The following is a 19520-nucleotide window of genomic DNA, read 5'->3' as shown; positions in this document are numbered from 1 at the left end:
TCTGTGAACTACCTGCACAGTAAAGTTACCAATTTTTTTCTTTTCTCTTTTTATCTACTATAAGATGATGGATGCTAACTAAACTTACTACAGTATTCATTTTACAATACAGTATAAGCAAAACCATATGCTATATGCCCTCTGCTTACACAGTGGTATATATTAACTGCATCTCAATAGAACTGGAAAAAAGTTACCAAGGAAGGGAGAATGAGGTGAGTGGTCTTTACCACAGTCAGTAGACTGTGGGATGTGGAATAGCAATTTAGAAAGGGAGAGGCAGCAATATTGCTCTATTATATAATCCTTCTACAGAATTTTATTTTCTAGTCATATGTGTATCTGTCACTTTGATATTTTTTAAAGAAAATTTTCAAATCTATACTCAGAAATAAGTAAATGAACACTTGGATATTTATAGTTGGTTTGTTATGATGGTAGGATTATGTGTGACTTTCTCTTTACATTTGTTTCAGTAATGCTCTGATGGTAAATTTGATAAATCAAGCATGACTCAAAAAAGTTGTAAGGCAATCAGGCTATGACCAAGAAGCTCTTTGAGGAAATAAAAAAAGAAATGACCTATAAATTCTCTTTGTAAACAAAACTGGAAGAGACAAGACATACAGACAAAACAACTAACGATGCAAACACTTTCATTTAGCCTTTCCCAGAAGTGAGATAACAATATTGTTAAATACATCCTATTTACTTTTTTGTTTGCAGGATCTTAGTTCCCCCAGTGAAGGATCAAACCCAGGTCCTTGGCAGTGAAAGCACGGAATCCTAACCACTGGATTCCTAGGGAATTTCTGTTGCTTATTCTTTTTAACTAAACTTCTCATTTTGACTTGTCTGTACTTTGTGTATTTGTCTAATGGTATCTAATAGTATTAATAACTAATACTGCTGCTGCTGCTGCTGCTAAGTCGCTTCAGTTGTGTCCGACTCTGTGTGACCCCATAGACAGCAGCCCACCAGGCTCCTCCATCCCTGGGATTCTCCAGGCAAGAACACTGGAGTGGGTTGCCATTTCCTTCTCCAATGCATGAAAGTGAAAGGTGAAAGTGAAGTCGCTCAGTCGTGTCCGACTCTTAGCGACCCCATGGACTTCAGCCTACCAGGCTCCTCCGTCCATGGGATTTTCCAGGCAAGAGTACTGGAGTGGGGTGCCATTGCCTTCTCCGAATATCTAATACTATCTAGTACTAATATCTAATACTACCTAATAATATCTAATTAGATACTAATAGTATCTAATAGTATTACTACATACCCACATATATAAATAACTATACACTGATAATCCATAGTTCGATTGTCTTTTCTCTTTTTGGGAGAAGAAATATGTGCTTTTCATCATATTATTTTCTGTGTTCAAAGTTAGTGTCTGGAAGCTAGATCCCTAAAGATGTTAATGTTCTTAAATTTTATAATGAGTGGACCTTTAAATTCTAGAGTATTTGGTGTGCTTTGCAGATCATACTTTTCTGACTCTGGGAGTGTATTGTATTTCTTTGATAATTTTTCCTAGATTTTCTTTGTTCTTTATGGAACTCCTGTTGATATTAATCAGATGCTAGAACTACAAAATTAATCTCTAAGTCTTCTGTATTTCATGTTTTTTCATCTTTTTGCTTATGTTTTGGTAGAATACTGTCTTTAAATCTTTTTATTTTTTAGCAATTATATTTTATTTCCAATAGCTGTCTTATTTTCTTTTGTTTTTCCAAATGTTTCTTAGTACTGAATTTTCTACTTCACTAAAGCTTGTTTAATCCCTGGAATTTAACCTGAGAAATCATTTTTCTTTTTTTACATTAAGCATGTGTTTTCCTGCTGCTTGACATCAGAAATCTTTAGCCTTTATCAACTTTAATTTGTTATGGTATATAGAATGCTGCTGCTGCTAAGTTGCTTCAGTCGTGTCCAACTCTGTGTGACCCCATAGACGGCAGCCTACCAGGCTCCCCTCTCCCTGGGATTCTCCAGGCAAAACACTGGAGTGGGTTGCCATTTCCTTCTCCAATGCATCAAAGTGAAAAGTGAAAGTGAAGTCTCTCAGTTGTGTCCGACTCTTAGTGACCCCATGGGACTGCAGCCTACCAGGCTTCTCCGCCCATAGGATTTTCCAGGCAAGAGTACTGGAGTGGGTAGCCATTGCCTTCTCCGATACAGAATGCTGGCTTTAGTCAGATTCAGTAATCTGTTCGTTTTTGTGCCTTTCCTGCCAACCATTAGAGTCTAGTGACCTCTCTATCTGTTCATTGAGGCCTGCTCTCAAGTGAGTGCCTAGTCACTTTTCTCAGTTGTGTCCAACTCTCTGCGTCTCCATGGACTGTGTATCCTGTCAGGCTCCTCTGTCCAGGTAATTTTCCAGGCAAGAATACTGGAGTGGGTTGCCATTTCCTATTCTGGGGATCTTCCTGACTGGAATTGAATCTGTGTTTCTCCAGTCTCCTGCATTGAGAGGTGGATTGTTAACCACTAGTGCCACCTGAAAAGGCATAGGTTAAGATGTGAATAATAAAGCTTAGATTTTCTTCCCTTGAATTCTTTGCATTTTAAAGCTTTGCAGAGTCAAAGGTTGTGGCCCAAACTAAAGAAGCTCAAAATGTAGAATGTCAGGCATCAGCTGTACAAATAAAGGTTTGGGAATAGTGGTGATGTTAGAGAGTAAAGATGAAGAGTGGTCCTGATTTCATACTGGGTACATGACCCGTCCAGCCCATCTGTCCGTTAGGGTCTTGGGTAGAGTAGTGATTGTTTTCTGATTTAATTTTTCATCATTGATAATACAGGGCAGCAGCACTGGACAGAAGTTCACCCCTTCTTTACACTTTACACCCCTGGCTTTACATTTTGTGCTGTATAATCTCTTTACTAGTCCCCTAACTGGGGAGAAGAGAGCATTTCATTTTGTTTTGTGTACTCTATTGATTTTAAACTATGTTTAAAATGGCTATGTTAAAAATTTCAGTCACACACCAGTGTGCGTGATGCTGTGGTCAGCACTTAACGTTCAGTGTTGGCTTTAGATTTCCCTGCCATGCCTCATGCAGAACCGGGAATCTAGTACCTCCTTAGGAAAAGCCCAGAATAGACTTGTATTATGTCCCACGATGCTGGTGGTGAGGAAAAGTGCTCTTTTACTATCCGACCAGCAGAGAGCTCAGCCTCGGGGTCAGACAAATGTGAGCGATCAGACAGCTGTGTGTGGCTGTGGTCACCTTGAAACTGCTGGTGCTGGGAAGCAGCTTTGCCTGCATCCCGGCCTGGTCCCCGAGGCAGCTCTGAGCTGGTGGTCCTTCCTTTCCCGAACCAGGGCAGTGCTTTGCTCTGCCCGCTGCCGGGAATGACAGCTACTGAGGGTGTGGGGGCGGCGGGAACCGTCCCCTGGGGCGGAGCCGGAGGTTGGCTTCCTGGGATCCCAGGGACTGGGATAAGCAGATAGGACAGCGTCCCTGCTGCTGAGAACTTGCGCTGATCACATCCAAGTGAGTGTGGGGCGTGCCTGCGTGGTGGGCTGGCGCTGCTGTACTCTTAGGGTTCTCCCTTTAGAATCGCGGTTCCTAATCACTTTAAATCAAGTTGGTTTCCGACTCAAGTTTTTACTTGAAGTTTCAGGGGATTTATCTGTGCTGTGCTTAGGCGTGTGCTTAGATTTCTCTACCTGTGTAAAATCCATCCATAGACACAGCAAAAAGGCCAGGGAACCAAAGATTAAATGACTCCTGCTTTAGAGACAGTTGGTGGTTCCCTGAGGAATTTCTTGTAAGGAGAGGACTTCGGGGGATGGGGGCGGGCAATAAGGTGAATGTGTGCTGGAACACTACGGATGCTTGAAATTGAAGTGAGCGAATGATTTGTCCTAGAGTTTGGGGTTTGGCAATTTAGGTTAATCCTTTAAGTGCTTCATTAATTGTTTGGCTATAATTTAGGAATTGTCAAATTGTCATAGTAGGGCATTGAAATCTACTTCTCTGTGGGGGATTTTGCATGTAAGAATTCCTTGGAAAAGGTTTTGTTTTTCGTTTTTTCCCTTTTATCAGTGTTTTCTGGATTTGGAATCGTGTTTTTGTAGAATTCTTTTTCAGCATTCAAGAACAAAGCCCAATTTTTTCTTTCCTGTGTATATGAATTTATTATCCCAAAGTCTTGGCTATCTCTATTTAACCTGATTTTCTTCTTAGTTTTGGCAGAGGTTCACCATGTGAGGGATATATTCTCAACAGATACAAAAACAGTTTAAAATACTCAAAAACTTTTATGTATAGGAAGAGACATGCCTGTATAACAAGGTGGGTATGCTGCTTCATATTAAAGAACTAGTTGGAGTAGCCTTAACATTGGTCTTATTTGATGACTTGGGTGGTACCTACCACTATCAGTGATCTGGTTTATCCTTCAGTTTGCTTTTACATAAAAGACAATAGCTGGAGGTTTCTTCATCCAGTGTGCATCCAGTGAAGATGCTACAGTCAGTGCATGCAGTTACAGTAAAATACTTTTAAAAGAGGCAGCCCCGTGAAAGAATGCAGAGTATCATAGCCATATGCTGGTGCCCTTATATTTTAATGTTCATTTTACTCTAATACAAAAAATCCCCTACATACAAAGAAATTCTATTCCAAGAGCACATTTATAAGTCTGATTTGCTTGTAAATCCAACAGAGTTAGCCTAGTACCCAAGCAGAACAATCGGCTACAGAGGACTGTACTGTATTGGTTTATAATACTTATCACACAAATAATACATTAAAAAACAAAATTAAAACATTTTTAGTCTTACAGTGCAGTACCTTGAAGAGTATAGTAGTACAGTGCAGAAGCTAGCATACAGGAGCTGGCACTGAGTGAACAGGCAAGAAGAGTTACTGACTGGAAGAGGGAAGGGAGATGGGAAATGAGAGACCTGAAGGATCGTCAGCAATAGGAAACAGAGGGCAAGCTGCAGTTTCACTCATGCCTAATGTTGATGGAACACATGTTTGCATCCTTCAGAGTTAACAATGTGAAGGTTTGTATTAGGGGACATACTGTATTGAATTAGCTGATATATCAATGATCAATAAAAAGTTTTTTCCTGAGAAGCAGGGATCACATTTGCAACTACAGTGTTTTAGTTGCTTATAAATATCACAGGGATATGAGTGACACTTGTTAATTGACCATTTATCATCTCACTATATCTTCATCTATTAATTGTTTCATCAGTTTTAGGATATTCTGCCACTTGAGATTTTTCATTATAATCTACAGATGCTAATCAGCTAATGTATTTGTGTTAGTTAAATAGCAGGTTCTGACAGTTTTATCTTACCATGTTTGTTCTTCAAGTGGATTATCTTACTATGTTACCAGTTGTATGGGATGATTGAAAGTTTGATTTCAATAATTTATTTCAGTTCTATAGACCGAATTGTTACTGCTGTAGTGCCACAAATTAAAACCATCATTTGAAGTATAGAATGTTTTGGTGCCAAAATCAGTACAGTTCAGTTCAGTCACTCAGTTGTGTCTGACTCTTTGCAACCTCATGGACTATAGCATGCCAGGCTTCCATGTCCGTCACCACCGCCCAGAGCTTACTCAAACTCATGTCCGTTGAGTCAGTGATTTCATCCAACCATCTCAACCTCTGTCATCCCCTTCTCCTCCTGCCTTCTATCTTTGCCAGCATCAGAGTCTTTTCAGATGAGTCAGTCCTTTGAGTCAGGTGGCCAGAGTATTGGAGTTTCAGTTACAGTATCAGTCCTTCCAATGAATCAGGACTGATTTCCTTTAGGATGGACTGGTTGGATCTCCTTGCAGTCCAAGGGACTCTCAAGAGTCTTCTCCAACATCACAGTTCAAAAGCATCAATTCTTCAGCACTCAGCTTTCTTTGTGGTCCAACTCTCACATGCATACATGACTACTGGAAAAACCATAGCTTTGACTAGGCAGACTTTTGTTGGCAAAGTAATATCTCTGCTTTTTAATATGCTGTTTAGGTTGATCATAGCTTTTCTTCCAAGGAGCAACTGTCTTTTAATTTCATGGCTGCATTTGCCATCTGCAGTGATTTTGGAGCCCAAGAAAATAAAGTCTCTCACTGTTTCCATTGTTTCTCCATCTATTTGCCATGAAGTGATGGGACCAGATGCCGTGATCTTAGTTTTCTGAATGTTGAGTTTTAAGCCAACTTTTCCATTCTCCTCTTTCACTTTCATCAAAAGGTTCTTTAGTTCTTCGCTTTCTGACATAAGGGTGGTGTCATCTGCATATCTGAAGTTATTGATATTTCTCCTGGCAATGTTGATTTCACCATGTGCTTCTTCATCCAGCCCAGCATTTCACATGATGTACTCTGTATGTAAGTTAAATAAGCAGGGTGACAAACTACATCCATAACATACTCCCTTCCTGATTTGGAACAAGTCTGTTGTTCCATGTCCAGTTCTAAATGTTGCTTCTTGACCTGCATACAGATTTCTCAGGAGGTAAGTCAGATGGTCTGGTATTCCCATCTCTTTCAGAATTTTCCACAGTTTGTTTTGATCCACACAGTCAAAGGCTTTGGCATAGTCAATAAAGCAGAAGTAGTTGTTTTTCTGAAACTCTCTTGGTTTTTTGATAATCCAGTGGATGTTGAGAATTTGATCTCTGGTTCCTCTGCCTTTTCTAAATCCAGCTTGAACATCTGGAAGTTCACGGTTCACGTACTGTTGAAGCCTGCCTTGAAAAATCAGTACAGTTGATCATAATACAGATACTATGGATAAATTATGTAGCGAGAGTGATGTTACTGACATATTTAAGCTAAGTAACAACAGTCTTCTTGTAGTTTTCTCATTTCTTTTATGTATTGGATAGGAAAGTGAACCCTACTCAAGTCAGAAGACTAAGATTAACCTAAGTTTGAACCTGAGCTCAACATCTTATATTTGTGTGCTTTGGGACAAGTTAACTTTTTAATCATTTTATTAGAAATATGATTTACATATTTTAAAATGCACAAACCTTTAGTATATGGCTTAAATTTTTATTTACATATACTTGAAACCATTGCGTGAATCAAAATGGGTAACATTTCTATTACCGTCTTGCCCCTTTACATTCAACCCCTTTGCCCAGAGGTAACCACTATTATGATATTTATAACCATAAATTTATGTTTGTTCCTGAACTCTATATAAATGGAATCATAAGCTCTCTTTTTTGTTGGTTTTTTCAACATAGTATTCGCGAGATTTCTCCATGTTGTGTGTATCAGTTCTCTCTTATTGTGTGGTGTTCTGTCATATGAATATACTATAAATTGTTTTTCTCATTTCTTGTTGATGGGCATTTGAGTTGTTCCCCGTTTTTTACTATTGTAAATAAAGCTCCTAAGTATATTCTGTAAGTCTTTGGTGAACACAGCTCTCAGTTCTCACAGGTGTGTACGTAGGAGTGAAATTGCTAGATCACAGGGTAGGTATGCGTTTAGCTTTCTTAGTAACAGCAAGAGTTTTCCAAAGTAGTTGAATTATTATTATTATAGCTACCAGCATTGTAGGAAGATTGTTCAATTTGCTTCACATCCTCACCATTATTTGTTATTGCCAGATTAAAAATTTTGGCCATTTACTGTGGTTTTAATTTACGTTTACCTGATGGTTAGTGATGTTGAGCACCTTTTCATGTGCCTGTTGGTCATTTGTTTTATTGTTTCTTCATCTGTTTACATGTCTACCCAATCACAGTCTTGGCAGCAATACACCTCGGAGTCATACAAGGGGGTGGAGAAGAGATGGAATCAAGGGTTGGGGTGTTATCTTACTGCTTCATGATGGCACCAAGAGTTGTGAACTGGTATATTGTTAGCCTTTTGAGTCACTGATTTTATCTACTAGGATGACACTAGCTGCTTTTTAGAAACCCCCAGAACTTCAGTGACTTAACAAGATGGAGATAGGTTTTTGCTCGCCTAACTGTCCAGGGAGGGTGCTCCTGCAAGGTAGGTATTTAGGACTCCAGGCTGCTTCTGTCGTGTGCCTCTACTATCTTTGGTACATGGTTTCCAAGGACTTTATGCTTCTCTTCATCAAGCCAGGAAAAGGGAAAGAGTGGGGCCAGGGGAGGGCAGAGGTGGACAAGAGAAGATGTTTATGAACTAGGCAAAGAAATGGCATATAGGTCTCCTTTCCTATTCCGCCATTGAGAACTTAGTCACATCTAACTGTAAGGAGGCTAGCAAGTGGCAGAGTGGGGCTTTGAACCCAGATATTCTGGCCCAAAAGTCTGTTTGCTGAACCTCCAGTCTAGCCCATCTCCAGCTGCTGTGTGTATGCTCAGTTGCTCAGTCGTGTCTAACTGCGATCCTGTGGACTGTAGCCCACCAGGTTCTTCTGTCCATGGAATTTTCCAGGCAAGAATACTGGAGTGGGGTGCTGTTTTCTACTTCAGGGGGTCTTCCTAACTCAGGGGTCAAAACCACGTCTCTTGAGTCTCCTGCATTTGCAGGGTATTCTTTACTGCTGCCTCGCTGGTACGGGAGAGACATATGTGATCAGTATATCCCAAATATGATTTCAGTATATAATCAGTATAAAAATTGAGGTATTTAAAATTTTTGTACTGAATGTTTGAAATCCAATATGTATTTTTATAATTGCTTCATATCTCAATTTGGAAGCTGTTTTCATTGGAAATACTTAGTGTTTAGATTTTATAAACTATGATTTTTCCTGTGGTCATGTATGGATGTGAGAGTTGGACTGTGAAGAAGGCTGAGCGCCGAAGAATTGATGCTTTTGAACTGTGGTGTTGGAGACAACTCTTGAGAGTCCCTTGGACTGCAAGGAGATCCAACCAGTCCATTCTGAAGGAGATCAGCCCTGGGATTTCTTTGGAAGGAATGATGCTAAAGCTGAAACTCCAGTACTTTGGCCACCTCATGCGAAGAGTTGACTCATTGGAAAAGACTCTGATGCTGGGAGGGATTGGGGGCAAGAGGAGAAGGGGATGACAGGATGAGATGGCTGGATGGCATGGCTGACTTGATGGACGTGAGTCTGAGTGAACTCCGGGAGTCGATGATGGACAGGGAGGCCTGGTGTGCTGCGATTCATGGGGTCACAAAGAGTCGGACATGACTGAGCGACTGATCTGATCTGACTGAATATAGTAAATTATGATTTACATACCCAGTATAGATTCACATACTCAAGTTGTTTCGGATATACTTAAGTTTCCCAATAGCCAAATCAAGTCTCCAGCTTTAGATTGAGTAAAATAAAATTTTAAAAACTCAATTTCTCAGTTGTACTAACTGTGTTTCAAGTGCTCAGTAGCCACATGTGGTTAGTGGCTAAAACTCTTTTAGCAACAGTGCAATTCTAAAGTCTAGACTAAATTCAGACTGTAAGCTCTAGGAAGGCAGACTTCAGCCTGGCACTGAGAAAGTGCTAAAGAAATATTTATGGTTTGAAAATAATGTCATCCTATTCTGAAGTTGGTAAGAGTTGAAAGTGAGGTTTAATAAATAATTTAATTGAGTAGCTGGGAGGAAGCCAGACTTCCAAAGCCAAGTTTTGTCTCAAAAATTTAATTATTCTTAATAAGCATTTAGTGTATGCTTATTATATATAAATATAGCATTTATTTTTATTTATATATTCATTATATAATATACATGTTTTTAAATATATATTTTATATATTATACATAATATATTTTAATTATATATAATATATAAATATATATTCCCTTCTGGAGAAGGGAATGGCAATCCACTCCAGTATTCTTGCCTGGAGAATTCCATAGACAGAGAAGCCTGGTGGGCTACAGTCAGTGGGGTCTCAAAGAGTCAGACATGACTGAGTGACTAACATAAATACAGCATTTATTTATATATAGCATTTATTATTATTAAATATAGCATTTATACGTGCAGTGATTTAGGCTATAATGGCTATACATTTTTGGAGGATGTCTTTTTCTACTCCACTGGCTGGCAGCTCTGGTCAAATTGCATATTAATAGGCACATAGTGGATTAGCTAAACAAATATGGAGGAAAATTTTCAAAGTTGATTTTTCTGCAATTCATTGGTTTGAATTTGGGGAATAGAAACTAAAGGAAAATGAGGTTAAAACAAGGTTCAAATTCTGAAAAATCATACATCCTATTTCATGTTGCTCTGCAGAGGAAACTATTTTGTTGTGTTACAGAGGCATACACATGTAATTTAACAACAACAACAAAAAATGTTTTTTGAAAAAAAAAACATGAAAAAAGAACTATATTCTTTGAGAATAGGAGTTTTATATATTAACATCCATATGTTTTTCCCACTAATTATCCAGACTTTACTAGTTCAGTGCTCTACTCAAGTCACACTTCTTTTGCAAAATCTTCCTTGGTTACTGTACTTAATAGTGCTTCCTCCCATCCCATAACTCATAGACTCAAATATTTTGTTATCCAAATATATATATACAGTGTTGTGAATTGTTTCTTATTTGACTCACGTCATGTCATGTCTAGCTATCTCAACTCAGTCATCTCAGTATTTAACAAGTAACAGTTGCTCAACATGTGCTTGAGTACACCCAAAAATGACAAATGGAAATCCTGACTGACAGACTTCTTAAGAACCTCTGACTGTTCTCATGCTTTGAGTTCAAATTGCTTTTCTGCATTCTGCTTGACTTGAATAGTGAGAACAGTTCAGCTGAGCTGGAGAGAGCTAACTGCCCAGTGTTGGAGTACTGCATTAAACAGGTCAAAATGAAAGTGAGTCAAGTCTTTAACCACTTATGGCATTTGTATAGACAGGGGTCTGAACTAAAAGACTCCCTCTGTTCCACTTCTTCCTGTGGAATGGCCTCCTTGTTGAGGGTCGGATGGATCAGCACAGATGTTGGGGGTTGTCTCACTGTTTAGGGAGCCCTGAACAAAAGGCAACTGCAGACTTATGGACCCAGAGGCTGGGAAAAAGAAGAAGGAAAGGCTAGGAGTGGGAAAGTACAGAGTCAGGGTCTAGAAAATTGTCTTCTAGTTTTTTCCCATAAGAAGACTTCCAAATAGAGGTGCCTGGGCCAGAAATGCAGATGTGTATAACAACACCACCATCCAGGGGGACCTGAATCCTTGTCTGCAACAACTTTCAGAGATGGTAATGCATTGTGTTTTGATTTTGTATCAAATCTGATATGGGGAGGAAACCTTTGATGTGAAGTCCACCAAGGAAAGTCTTTGTAATTGCTTATGGTCAGGCCTAAAAAATTGGTGTTTTCTTGGCTGGGACATGGACTTCTTATTTATGAAATCTGTCCTCAGGACCTCAAACTACCCTTATCTCTCTAGGGTGGACATTTCCCAACATTTTAATATCTTTGAAATCAAGATGTATTTTATAATTGATGTCATCCAGATAACAGTTGTGATCTAATTGATGCTTTGGGATAAAAATCCAAAAAGTACCAGCATACTTAGCCCTAAAAAGGAATGAATTTGAGTCAGTTGTAGTGAAGTGGGTGAAATTAGAGTGAAGTCAGAAAGAGAAAAACAAATGTCATTTATTAGTTCATGGAATCTAGAAAAAAGGCACGGAAGAACTTACTTGCAGGGAAGGAATGGAGCACAGAGCTAGAGAATGGACTGTGGCCATGGGGAAAGTAAGGGTGGGAAGAATTGAGAAAGTAGTGTTGACATATATACACTATCAAATAGTGAGAAGTTACTGGATAGCACAGAAAGCCCAGCCTGGCACTCTGTGATGACCTAGAGGAGTGAGATGCGGGAAGGGAGGGAAATATATATGTGTGTGTATGGTTTGTGTATGTGGTTTAGTCACTAAGTTGTGCCTGACTCTTGTGACCCCATGGACTGTAGGCTCCTCTGTCAATGGGATTTTTCAGTCAAGAATACTGGAGTGGGTTGCCATTTCCTTCTCCAGGGGATCTTCCCAACTTAGGGATCGAACCCGAGTTTCCTGTGTTGCAGGTGGTCTCCTGCATTGCAGGCAGATTCTTTATCGACTGAGCCACCAGGGAAGCCCATGTATTTGTGTGTGTGTGTGTATCAGTTCAGTTCAGTCGCTCAGTTGTGTCCGACTCTTTGTGACCCCATGAATCGCAGCACGCCAGGCCTCCCTGTCCATCACAAACTCCTGGAGTTCACTCAAACTCACGTGCATCGAGTCAGTGATGCCATCAGCCATCTCATCCTCTGTCGTCCCCTTCTCCTCTTGCCCCCAATCCCTCCCATCATCAGAGTCTTTTCCAATGAGTCAACTCTTCATATGAGGTGGCCAAAGTACTGGAGTTTCAGCTTTAGCATCATTCCTTCCAAAGAAATCCCAGGGCTGATTTCCTTCAGAATGACCTTTTCACATCATTGTTTGGCAGAAACCAGCACAACATTGTAAAGCAATTTTCTTCCAATTAAAAAATAAAAGTACTAGCAGATGGAGAGCAAGAAAGCCAAGAAGGAGAATGTGGAGCTCACCTCCCCTGATGAACACATAAAAATACATCTACAGGTGAAGCAATTCTCACAGAAAAACTGGAGACTGGCAGACATATAACCAAGGCTGTTAGATCCAAACTGAGTTGCATAGGAAGGGAAGAGAAGTGGTCAGGTCAGGACCTTTGCCCCTGGGAGAAAGCACAAAAGAGGAGCAGGATTCTGTGGGCTTGGAGAGCCTCCCTGATGAGGAAACAGTTTGAACCATACATTGGGTGTCTCAATCCCGGGGTCTGACACGGAAAAGACAAGTCCCTTTAGTTGGTGTGAAAATCAGTGAAACTAACAACTGTTAGGAACCTAGGCTTCATTTATGAAGAACATGCACGTGCTTGCTTACTCCTGAAACAAGGCAGAGGATGCAGATTGAGGCTGCCTGGAACTTAGTCTGGTTTCCCTCAACCACCCCAGTGCATTCCTCAGTCCATGCCAAGCACCCAAGCACCAAAGAATCCAGAACATTAGTAATAAGAATGCTGACTGAACTAAGGAAAAGAATAGATGGACACAATTTTAATAAGGAACTAGAAAATGAATAAAAGAGCCAGTCAGAACTGAAGAATACAGTAGCAAATGAAAAACACACTTGAAGGAGTAAACAGCAGACCAAGGATACAGAAGAACACAAGTGATCCAGAAGACAGAATAAGGGAAATCATGCAATCAGAACAGGAAAAAAAGGGTGGTTCAGGTGGTGAAGAGTCCACCCACAGTGCAGGAGACTCAGGTTCGATCCCTGGGGAAGGAAATAGCTACCCACTCCAGTATTCTTGCCTAGAGAATTCCACAGACAGAGGAGCCTGGGGGGCTACAGTCCATGGGGTTGCATAGACTCGGGCACGACTGAACAACACACACACACATACAAGAAAACAGAAGAACACAAGTGATCTGGAAGACAGCATAAGGGAAATCACCAAGCAGAACAGGAAAAAGAAAAAAAAAGGGAACAATTAGGGGACCTGTTGGAAAATAGCAAGTATACTAATATTCACATTATGGGCATCCTAGAAGAAGAGAGAGAAAAATGTGTTGAAAATGTAATTTGACTCAATTGTGGCTTAAAAATGTCTGAATCTGGAGAAGGAAACAGATATCTAGGTATGAGAGTCACAGTGAGTTCCCTAAAATTTATGAACTCAAAGAGACCCATACCAAGATATAATTAAAATAGCAAAATTTAGAATTTTAAAGGCAGCAAGAACAGACTCATGTAAAAGGGAATTCCCATGGTCATCAGCTGATTCTTCTGCAGAAACTTTGTAAGCCAGAATGAAGTGGCATGGTTTATTTAAAGTATTAAAAGGGGAAAACCCTACAATTTAGGATAATCTGCCTGGCAAGATTATAATTCAGAGTTGGAGGAGAAATAACTTCTCAGACAAGTAAAAGTGAAAAGAATTCATCAATGCCACACCAACCCTAAAAGAAATGTTAAAGGATTTTCTATAGGTGGAAAGAAAAGGCTGCAAGAAGAACTTATAGGCAAGGAAAAATCCAATTAATAAAGGCAAATATATAGTAAAGATTGTGAATCAACCACTTAAGTAAGCTTGTGTAAAGATTAAAGATTTAATTAAAGAATTAAATTCTAAAATCAACCATAACTATAATAAACAGTTAAGGGATAAACATGAAGATGTAAAATATGACATCAGAAATACAAAAATGCAGGGGAGAGGAGTAAAAAAATGTAAATCTTTTAGAATGTGTATGAACTAAATGACTACCAGTTTAAAACAATAGATACAGGCCAACATATGTGAACCCCATGGAAACTACAAATCAAAAACCTACAATAGATATGCAAAAACGAGAGAGAAAAGGACGTAAGCATACCGCTGAAGCAATCAAACCATGAGAAAAGAATCTAAAGGAAGAAGAAAACAGAATAACTGCAAAAACAACCAGAAAACAAGTAACAAAGTCGCAGTAAGTGTATTTAAATGTCAATAGACCAAATGCTCCAATCAAAAGACAGGGTGTCTAATTGGATAAAAAATAAGACCCCAAAGCTAAAGACACACATGGAATGAAAGTGAGGTGATGGAAAAGAATACTTCCTGAAAATAAAAATAGCAAGAAAGCTGGGGTAGCAATACTCATATAAAACAAAATAGGCTTTAAAACAAAGACTGTAACAAAAGACAAGGCCATTATATAATAATAAAAGGATCAATACAATAAGAGGATATAACATTTGTTAATGTGTGTGTACCTTATATAGGAGCATCTAAATATATAAAGCAAATATTAACAGACATAAAGGGAGAAATTGACATTGATAATAGGTGACTTTAACACCCCCATTTACACTGGTGGACAGATCATCTAGACAGAAAATAAGGAAACAGTAGTATTAAATGATACATTAGATCAGTTGTGCTGAATAGATATGTATAGGACATTCCATCCAAAACCAGCAGAATACACATTCTTTTCAAGTGTATATAGAACATTCTCTAGGGTAGATCATATGCTAGGCCACAAGTTTCAACAAATTTAAGAGGATAGAAATTACATCAAGCATCATTTTTGACCACAATAGTATGAAACTAGAAATCAACTGCATTTTAAAAAATGGGGGAAAAAACCCGAACACATAGAGACTAAACAATAAGCTACTAAAAAACCAGTAGCTTAAAAAACCAGAGTCAACAAAGAAATAAAAAAGGAAATCAGAAATTACCTTGAGACAAAAATACAACTTTCCAAAATCTATGAAAGTGAAAGTGTTAGTCGCTCAGTCACTTCCCACTCTTTGCAACCCCATGGACTGTAGCCCACCAGGCTCCTCTGTCCATACAGTTCTCCAGGCAAGAATACTGGAATGGGTAACCATTCCCTTCTGAAGGGATCTTCCCAACCCAGGGACCGAACCCAAGTCTCTTGAATTGCAGGCAGATTCTTTACCACCTGAGTCACCAGAGAAGCCCAAAATCTATGGGACACAGCAAAAACATCCAGAAGAGAAGTTTATAGCAATGCAGACCAACCTCAGGAGACATGAAAAGTCTCAAACAACCTAACCTACTATCGATAGGAATTAGAAGAACAAAGCCTGAAGTCAGTAGAAGGAAGAAATAGTAAAGATCAATCAGGAAATGAAATAGAGCCCCCCTAAAGGAAAAAACCAATAGAAAAGATTGATGAAGGTATGAATTGTTTTTTGAAGAAATGAAAAACAGAATTGATTAGGCTTTAGCCAGTTGCCATGTCAGGCTCTTAAACATCTCTACCAGAAATATGTTATTTTTATAATTTTTCCATTTACTTTCAATGTACTGCTAAAACGTTCCTTTCTCTTACTTTCTGGGATCCATTTCCCTTAGGGCACAATTAATGGCTCCTCTTTCCCATTTCCTGTAGCACTTTATACACACCTTTAACAGCACTTGCCACTTTGTTTTACAGTGCCTTGTTTATTCTTGCCTGGAGAATCACATGGACAGACGAGCCTGGTGGGCTACAGTCCACAGGGTCACACGGAGTCGGACACGACTGGAGCGACTTGGCACAGCACAGCACACAGCACCTTTGTTTATGAGTCTGTTTTCCCACCTAAGTTGTGAATTTTTCCTAGCTGGGACCTCTGCTTTCCTCACCTTTGTTTCCACACTCTCAAGCATAAGATCTGACACTGACTTTTGTTTGCGGAGTTGAGTTGAAAGGCTGGAATGTGTAGATTTCATCTCTCCTCCTCCAAACTCAATGTTACTTTCTCCCAGTGTATTAATTAGCCATTCTAGCCAGCACTGTCTCCTACTGTGCTCTGTCCCATGCTTTCTGTCATATGCTCAGATTGACTTTAGCCCCTATCAGTAAACTCCTGCTGCCATAGCTTCAGTGGTCCCTAAAAGTCCAAGTTGCCCTCTTCCTTCAGTTGACATTTATCTTCTCTGTTGCATGTGTTACTTGTGGTAATCATGTTTTATAAAGGCACCGTGGACACAGAGTTAGTGAACACTGAACACCTCTCCCTCATGGAAACGCAGGGTTCAGTTCCTGTGAACCTCTGCTCACGACATTCGTGCCAGATATTCAGCACATAACCAGGTTGTATATGTGTTTCCGTCTAAAGGCACCTAGTTCAGTGTATATTGTTGGTGCATCAACCTCGAAGTCACAGCCAACAGCAGTGTAACTCACACCTGAACAAAGCTTGTCTAACACACGTATGACCTTCTGCTTAGGACCACTAGACAGCACTTGAGCACTATGCTTGAGGGCCATTTTAAATGGCAAAATCGCCATCAGAAAGCACACGAAAATGTGAAAACGGTGGCACTGAACAGATCATGAAAAGAATGTTTGTATAGTACAAGAGCAGTGTTACTTATTCAACCTCCGCATGGAATGTATGCTTCTTGCCACTGCTCACGTCTGTGAATGACCATGACATAGCTCAAGTACTGATTTTGGGGACACAGTGAATTTTAGAGAGTTGGTGAATTTGCAAATATGAATCTATGGGTAATGAGGATGGATTGTGCCCCCGTAGTGTCTCATCTTCTGAAATTATGAGATTCACGCCACACATCTTGCTTCTTGGTGGCCTCCCTTTTAGGTGTTTTTAGGTTTCAACTCTCTCATGTTTCTTAATTCAGCTGCCACTTGACTCACTTCTCATACTCCAAAACTTTTTGACCTCTCTTATTGCCATGTTTTGTTGTCTCTTCTCCCATTTGTTATGTTTTGTGTGACTTTGTAGCTTTCCTCTACATTTACCATAATTTTCATGGAGTTATCTGATAGAGCAGAGAGAAATGTATATATCCAATCAACCATGGAGTCAGAATTTTATTGTATAGCATCATTAGTCAGGTGTTATATGTATAATAAGTTTACTAAGTATTTGTTGAATAAATTAAAGAACTGCTATTTTTATGCAAAAATTTACCTGTCTTAGAGAGTACATTAAAATGGGATTTTTTAGTACCTCATAGTTTACTAGGTAAAAAAAAAAACAAAAAACTTTCTCCTCCTTACTTTTGCTAAACTTTCCTACTTAGTAGAACATTGCCTAAGGAAGATGGGAAATAAATTTAAATTAAGACATATATGGGGACATCCCTGGTGGCACAGTGGATAGGAACACCACCAATGCAAGGACATGGGTTCGATCCATGGTCCAGAAAGATTCCACATACCTCAGAGCAATTCAGCCCATAAGCTGCAACTCCTGAGCCTGCCTGCTTCAACTACTGAAGCCCAAGCGCCTTTGCTCTGCAATAAGAGAAGCCACTGCAATGAGAAGGAGTAGCCCTGCAACAAGGAGTAGCCCCTTCTCATCACAACTGCAGAAAGCCCGTGCAGCAACAAAGTGCCAGCACAGCCATAAATGAATAAATAATATGTTTAAAAATTATTAAATAAAAAAACATTCAGCTGGAGAGCGTATCTTATTTTAAAGCTTAGGTTGAGTTTCTTTCCTTTTGCATAATAATTTTTTTCCATATAGAAGAGATTTCTTTATGATTTTGTCAATTACAAAAAGTTATAAAATTGTAATGCCTAAAGTGATCCCAGAAACCATCAGATTTAACCTTTGATTTATAGGATACTGAGAGTCAGGCTGTCTTGGTTCAGTTCCTGGCTCTACTATTTGCTTTGGACAAGTGTCTTTTTCTGGCCTCTGTGTCCTCATCTATAAGATGAGAGGAAAAATATTACTGATGTCATAGAATTGTTGTGAAGATTGAGATAATTTCAAGTTCGTCGTACTGTGACTGACACGTGGTAAGATCTCCATATATATTTAATTATCATATTAAGCCTCTTAATTAGTAATTTAGCTGGCTTCCAGCTCCCCAGTTTAGTATACTTAATATTGGGTTGGTCAAAACGTTTGTTTTTCTGCAATACTGGATGAAAAACCCAAATGAACTTTTTGGCCACCCCAACACATGCTTAGGAATTATAAATCTCTTTCCAAGTTAGCGACCATTATTTTCTCTCCATCTCCTTCTTTTAAAGATAATTGCATGATGATGTATTTCTGAAGCTAAACATACTCTTCGCATTTCACCCATTACAAATGCAGGTGGCATCTGTAAGGACTTCCTGTATAGAACATTTTAAGTTTAGTCATTCCTTTTAGTTGTTCATGGCACTTTCAGATGGCACTTTTTCCTGTAAAGTTGAGTGGTCGCACAGAAGCAGATTTTTTTAAAGTTACAATAATGCACTCCACTTCCCAGCATAAGTGGGTTAAGTGCCACCCTGGCTTGGGCTGGGCTTAAAAGCAAAGGAAAAGCCCTTGGACCAGAGAGGAAACACTTGCATAACTGTGTTGATAAATTACAAACCACGCTCCTTACTCTCACTTGTGCTGTGGAAGACAGAGCACCTTTGATGTGGATCTTTTTAAACAGCAGAACCTCTGTGGGATAGCACCCCACACAGGAAGGTGAGTATCAGGCCACAAAACCTGATAATGCAAAAACTTGCGATTTGGTCCCTTCTTCTATTATATGAGGGTTTATTTCTGCTTTCTTCAATAAAGTTGTTGGTCAGAACTCGCTGCATGACTTACTCTGTAGTTAGACTGGTTATTGATGGTACAAGGAATCTAATTTTCTGGCAGTAAATCTTTTTAAAATGCTGGCTCTAGGGTGGGAGATGGTGGAGGACAACGATCAGGGGCTGGGGAAAATATAGGAACGTTAAAGGTTTATCTTTCTGGGAACTTGAGGCTGTAGAAAATTAGACCTAGGAGATTCAGAAGAAAATCCCTGTGTGTAATGGCATTTTGTGGCAGGAGAACTGAGGGAGAGTAAATCACTAATAACTACTGATTGATTTTGATGGAAAGAATCTAGGCTTCAGAATAAGACAAGCATAGGTTTGAATCCGGCTATGGGGTCGCAATGAGTCGGACACAACTGAGCGACTGAACGGAAAAGGAAAGTGAAGTCACTTACAAACTATGGGAGTTTCGGACTGATTACGTGATACTGTGAGCCACAACATCCATATCTGTAAAGCAGGGGTAATAATACCAACTCTGCAGGGATTTTAGGA

At 39.4% G+C, this 19520-nt stretch overlaps 1 protein-coding gene across 1 annotated transcript in view; it reads left to right on the top strand.

The window, feature by feature from the left end:
* Positions 1–3276: 3276 nt before the first annotated feature.
* Positions 3277–19520, top strand: part of IL31RA (interleukin 31 receptor A) — a 69739-nt gene continuing 53495 nt past the window's right edge. Inside the window, exon 1 of the mRNA XM_027520384.1 lies at positions 3277–3497. The gene's annotated coding sequence lies outside the window, so the exon portion shown is untranslated. The remainder of the gene's footprint in view (positions 3498–19520) is intronic.

Source organism: Bos indicus x Bos taurus, chromosome 20 (assembly GCF_003369695.1).
Source record: "Bos indicus x Bos taurus breed Angus x Brahman F1 hybrid chromosome 20, Bos_hybrid_MaternalHap_v2.0, whole genome shotgun sequence".
Lineage (NCBI taxonomy): Eukaryota > Metazoa > Chordata > Mammalia > Artiodactyla > Bovidae > Bos > Bos indicus x Bos taurus.
The sequence above is the reverse complement of the archived record's forward strand: the minus strand, read 5'-3'. Positions and strand labels throughout refer to the sequence as shown.